The sequence below is a fragment of the Triticum aestivum genome, chromosome 6A (assembly GCF_018294505.1).
Source record: "Triticum aestivum cultivar Chinese Spring chromosome 6A, IWGSC CS RefSeq v2.1, whole genome shotgun sequence".
In the NCBI taxonomy this organism is placed as follows: Eukaryota; Viridiplantae; Streptophyta; class Magnoliopsida; order Poales; family Poaceae; genus Triticum; species Triticum aestivum.
The window spans coordinates 62,646,387-62,651,792 of record NC_057809.1 but is presented as its reverse complement, the minus strand read 5'-3'; positions in this window follow the sequence as shown (position 1 = coordinate 62,651,792).

Genomic DNA, 5,406 nt, shown 5'->3' with positions numbered 1-5,406 from the left:
CTTCCAAACAATGGAAATGAGATCTATTTTTATGCAAGATAAGCGCAAACAATTGCTGCAGCAGTTCTACGTTGTTTTTACAATCTAAACAGGGTATTGGAGGTGAAAACTAACAAGGGTTTGCATCGGGCGGCGATGACCGCCGACGAACTCAACAAAAAGTTCCAATGCAGATCTGAGAAGGGGAAGGAGAAGAACTCACGGATGTGGACGAGCTGCGGAGGTTCGCCGTCGATTTCTGGTCAGAGTCAGGTCGATGCAGCGGCCTGAGTCGGTGCGGACTGGAAGATCAACGACGGCGGCGGCGGCGATACTTGAGGTCTTCGGGTCGCGAGGAGGAAGACGATGCGGTTTGGAAAGGGAGAAAATGGAAGGCGCCCCGGTTTTATTTATAAGGAAGTGGGATAAAACAGCAGGCGCGAAAATCGAGGAATCGGAGGCGGCAAAAGAGGATGCAGCTGTCGCCTCGATCTTCGGGAATTAATTAAAGAGAAGGGAATCTTTATAAAACTTTTTAATACAGTAATGACGTCACAATGATTTACTACAGTAACAGAAGATGACGTAATGGCGATTCATCAAAGTTCACAGGGAGAAGACAATATGGCGGTTTACGAGAATTGCCGGAAGTTCAAGGATTGAAGACTGACATGAACAGGTTCAAATCAATCTGGGGCCTAATGTTGAGGATATAACCACTGAGGGTAAACCGCCCAGGAGGGGCCGGTTCACCTTCAGTTATACTGAAGCCCAAGGAAACCCGGAAGATGGCGCTTTACGGATGAAGCTTAGAGGCCCAGAGCCCACAGGCGGTTTAGGGCCCATGATAGTAAACCACCATGATTGTATAAACTTGCATTGTAAGATAAGAAAGAAGAGACCGAGGCGGACACTTGTATGAGCCAGCCTCGGGACTCTGTAGACCGGCCGGGATCCTCCTGAATATATAAAGGGGTGACCCGGCGGCGGTTCAGGGACAGAAAAAACAACAACTGGAAGCCAGACAAAGCGGATTCACTCCCTGGTCTTCGAAACCCCAGCAATACCAATCACAACTAGACGTAGGCTTTTACCTTCATCGAAGGGGCCGAACTAGTATAAACTCTCGTGTCCCTTTGTCCGGTTTAACCCCTTCAAGCTAACCCGTAGTGATGGCTCCACGACTAAGTCCTTCCATGAGGACATCTGCCGTGACAATTCCACGACAGCGACCGTTCTCCTCCAGAGCATGCTGCATGGTGGCCTCCAGCGCGACCTAGTAGGCCGCCTCCTCCTCCTCCGGCTCGGCCTCCGAGAGCGGCGGTCGGACGGTGGGGTTGAGCTGTTTGTCGCGGCGACGCTCCTCCTCCTGCTCCATCGCAAACCAGGGCTCCTAGGCGGAAGAGCTCAGCGCATACACTGGGAGCCGCCTGCTCCGGTGTCAGCAACTCGTGACGCCTATGCACCTCCACCGCGTGCGTCCACGCCGACCGGGGCACCGCCGGCACTGGAATACGGTACAGGTCTAGATGCAACCATGGGGCAGGTTGACATATGAGTACTGGAGGGGCTAGCGGTATCTCTCTCACGTGCCGGCGGACCGCGTCGAGGAGGTGGTGGCAGCGGTGCGCGAGCTCGCGCTGGGGCAGAACTTTCCCTTGCCCTTGCTGCTGAAGAAGCCCATGGCACGCTAGGGGCTCTGGTCGTCGGTGAGGGAGCAAGCGTGGCTAGATTTGGACGGGGGGTGGAAGTGGATGAGCCCTCCTTCCCCCTGCATGCTTGTATTGAAAAGGATGGCAACCCGCAGCTTCCACCCACTGCCATGTGGGACCGAGGTAGGTGGCCGCGTTTAATTCAACCATGGGTGGTGGTTGGGCGGCCGACTAGTGGGGACGCGGCGGACACAGAGAGGACGCGCGCCATGTCTGCTTCGTGTCCGCATGAAGGCAAACTAGACACAAATTTGGGCCTGAAATGGGTCTAGACGGACACTGAGCGGACATGATTTAGGTTTGGGTCCTTGAGTTGGGCGGGATCCCGAGTTGGGCAGACGCTTTGGTCTGTTTCGTCTTAAACGGACACGCGCGGACAGTTTGGGTCGGCCGGTTGGAGTTGCTCTGACTGGTTGTCATGTACGGTCGTGTTCCCTGGGTTTGTTGATGTTTATTGGGGACTTGGCTGCAAAAAAGAAAAGAAAAATGATTTTTTTTTAAATGGTCACGGGGGGGGGGGGGGGGGAGACTCCCCACCTGAATATATTTCAAAAGCGGTAGAACTCAGAGTTTACAAGTTGCGGGAGGAGAGGAAGTCACGCCACAGACCGGCGTGTCCTTTTAACGTCTCAGTCCTAAGACGATGAGACCAGGTAATTAAATCTTCTAGAATAGCACGAAGTGTTTGGGATGCATCGAGTTCAAGGTTATGGAAGACCTTTTTGTTCCTAGCATCCCAAATCTTCCACAAGATGAGGAGCAACATAAAGGGTCGAACGGTGTCAGGCAGCGCTGACGGGAGCGTGGTGGAGAAGAGCCCATCGATGGGCGCGGCGAGCGGCTGGAGCCCAAGCCGTTGCCAGATCCGGTGAGCAACTGGGCACGAGAAGAAGAGATGATCACGATCCTCCACCGAGTTGTTGCACCGAGGACAAACATCCGAGTCCAGGATAGTTTTCTTGCGCAGGTTCTGCCGAGTGTTCAACCGGTCAAGGTAGAACAACCAGCCAAAAATCATTACTTTCTTTGGGACTCTTGAGTCCCAAATAGCCGAGAGCATCGGGTCAGCAAGCTGGGCAGAGAGAGCGGCATAAGCTCCCCGAGTAGAGAAGCCATCTCCATTAAGTAGCCGCCTAGAGTCCAGTACCTGGGAAAGTGAAACATCCCGCAACAAAGAGTTCAGAGAGGCAAGCTCTGCGATCGCAGTAGAGGTTAAACGATTATGAAGGGCAAGTTCGATCCCATCCTGTAAAATAGTGGCTACTAAAGCATTTTGGTTTGTATGGTGGGAAAAAAGAGCTGGGAAGACTAGCCAGTGGTTCTGGTTGTAGCCACCGATCTAACCAAAAGAAGATGGAGCAACCATTACCAATGGTGCAATGGGAGATCTCTCTCAAACTCTGGAGGTGTTTAAAAATGGTCTTGGTAAGGAAGGAGCTGTTCTTGCCAAGGCCTATGTGGAGAGGTGAGTGGTGGAGGACCAGTCCTTCCAAGGTAGGTTGTCGGCATGAAGGAATTTGTAAGCAAATTTCAGCAGTAGACAAAAAATTTGTGCACGCAAGTTCTTAACACCTAGGCCACCTGCCGCTCGAGGAGTACAGACTTTGTCCCAAGCAACCAAGCATTTTTCTCCGGAGCAAGTCTCATCGTTAGACCAGAAAAAGGTACGCCTACGCTTATCGATAGCCTCTATAATCTGGGCGGGGAGAGAGAAATAGAGCATAAAGTACGTGGGCAAACTGTCAAGTACGGCAGAAAGAACAAGTTTGCCACCGCGAGAGAGAAGCAGAGCACACCAACCGAAGAGGTAAGTGTCACAGCGATGTATTACTGGTTGGAAAGCCGACGGGGGTAACTTATGCGGGGAGAGAGGAAGATCAAGGTATGTTTGTGGGAAGGAGGCGATGTCGGTGGCTAGGTCGGCAACAAGGGTTGCTGCCTCACCAGGGGTAACGTCTAGTGGAAAGAAGGTCGTCTTTGAGAAGTTGATTTGGAGTCCAGTGGCCGCAGCAAAATCATCAAGGATAGCCTTCAGGTGCTTTGCGGCATCTGAAGAGGCCTTGACAATGATGAGGGTATCGTCTGCATATTGGCAGAGGGGGTGAAATAGGAGGCTATCGTTGTTAGCTTTAATGATTAATTGTTGCAGGATGTCTGCAATGATGATAAAGAGATAGGGGGAGAGCGGATCACCTTGGCGAGAAAAATGATTTCATGCCGGGTCTTTTATTGAAAAGAAAAATCAGAAAACATACACACCAAAAAAAATATTTTTTAGCTACACCAAAAAATATTCTAAGAGAGATGTACATGTATCTCTCTCTTCATAATAGGCACCGATTGCGACCATTTATGATGTAGCTATATGAGCCAAGCCGTGTTCACTTTGTGTCTGTATAGGAAATGCTCCAACAACATTCCGGATGCATCTCCCTTCCATTCTGTAGACACATTTTTAACAAGAAAAAACATTGCACCAGTATCAACAGAACATCAACGATCTAGTTCAGGATCCCGCAAAAAAAACGATCTAGTTCAGGGTGTGAAAATCGCGTCACGCATCACAAATTGATTGGATGTATATAAGTCGACGCGCAACTGGCGTACAAAATTCAGCCGTTTCATGCATGCACCGACACATTTTATAGGGAAGCATCAAGTGCAGAAAATGACACAAAAAGATCTTCAAATAATTGCTTTCGAGTAAGTGGCGGTACCACAGTGCATTATCAACATCCATGTCATAGAAAGTTACTTCATTCATCCTACAATATAAAATTGTTTTCAACCGCAATATATAAGATTGTTTTGCAGTCTGTTTTGCAGAACGATCTTATATTATGGGACGGAGAGTGTATTTCACAATTTTTTAACACAAGATTTGGGTTTCTTGGTTCATGGTAGTATACAAAATACCTGATGGAATGCCTCTCAGGCTGTGAGAGTAAATTGCACAAAACCACTAGTTGGAAGATTAGGTTTGCGAAAAACACTATAATACATTTTTTTGCACAAACCACCATATCTTCAGTAATGTTTTTGCAAAAGGCACTGATCGACGGATTTGGCTCTGTTAACTGAGATTATGACAGATGGGACTCATTTTTGCCTACATGGCGTAAAATTTACACATGCACCCCTGCCTTCTTCTCCATCTCTCTCCGCTCTCTATAAAAATATGACTGGACAAAAATCATTTTCCATGCCCACCCACGCCATCGCCCTCCATCTCCCCCGCCGGCAACCAGCGATGAGCCCAACCGCAATGCTCAACTATCGCGCCGTCCTCGGTTGGTTGGAGCCGCCGCCGCGCCGTCCTCGATCTGGATGGAGCCGCTGTCGCGCCGACCTCGATCTGGATCGAGCCACCGCCGCTCTCTCTCCTCTTCTCCGCCCCACGACGGCGGCAAACTGCGGCAGGGGGAGGCCAACGACGACTACCACGCGCGTGAAGGGTGGGGGGACGGAGGGGCCCATAAGTCATAAACACGTTCAAACGACCCTAATCCGCCCATCAGTGACTTTTGCAAAAATATTATACAAGACGTGGTGTTTTCTGCAAAAAAAACGTATTACAATGTTATTCGCAAACCTAACCTTCAAACTGGTGGTTTTGTGCAATTTACTCGGCCTGTGCTGCCACGACACGAGAATAAATTAGAGCGGTTTCAGTTAGTTCCGTCAAACACACTGAGCACACTTTCCATTACAAACT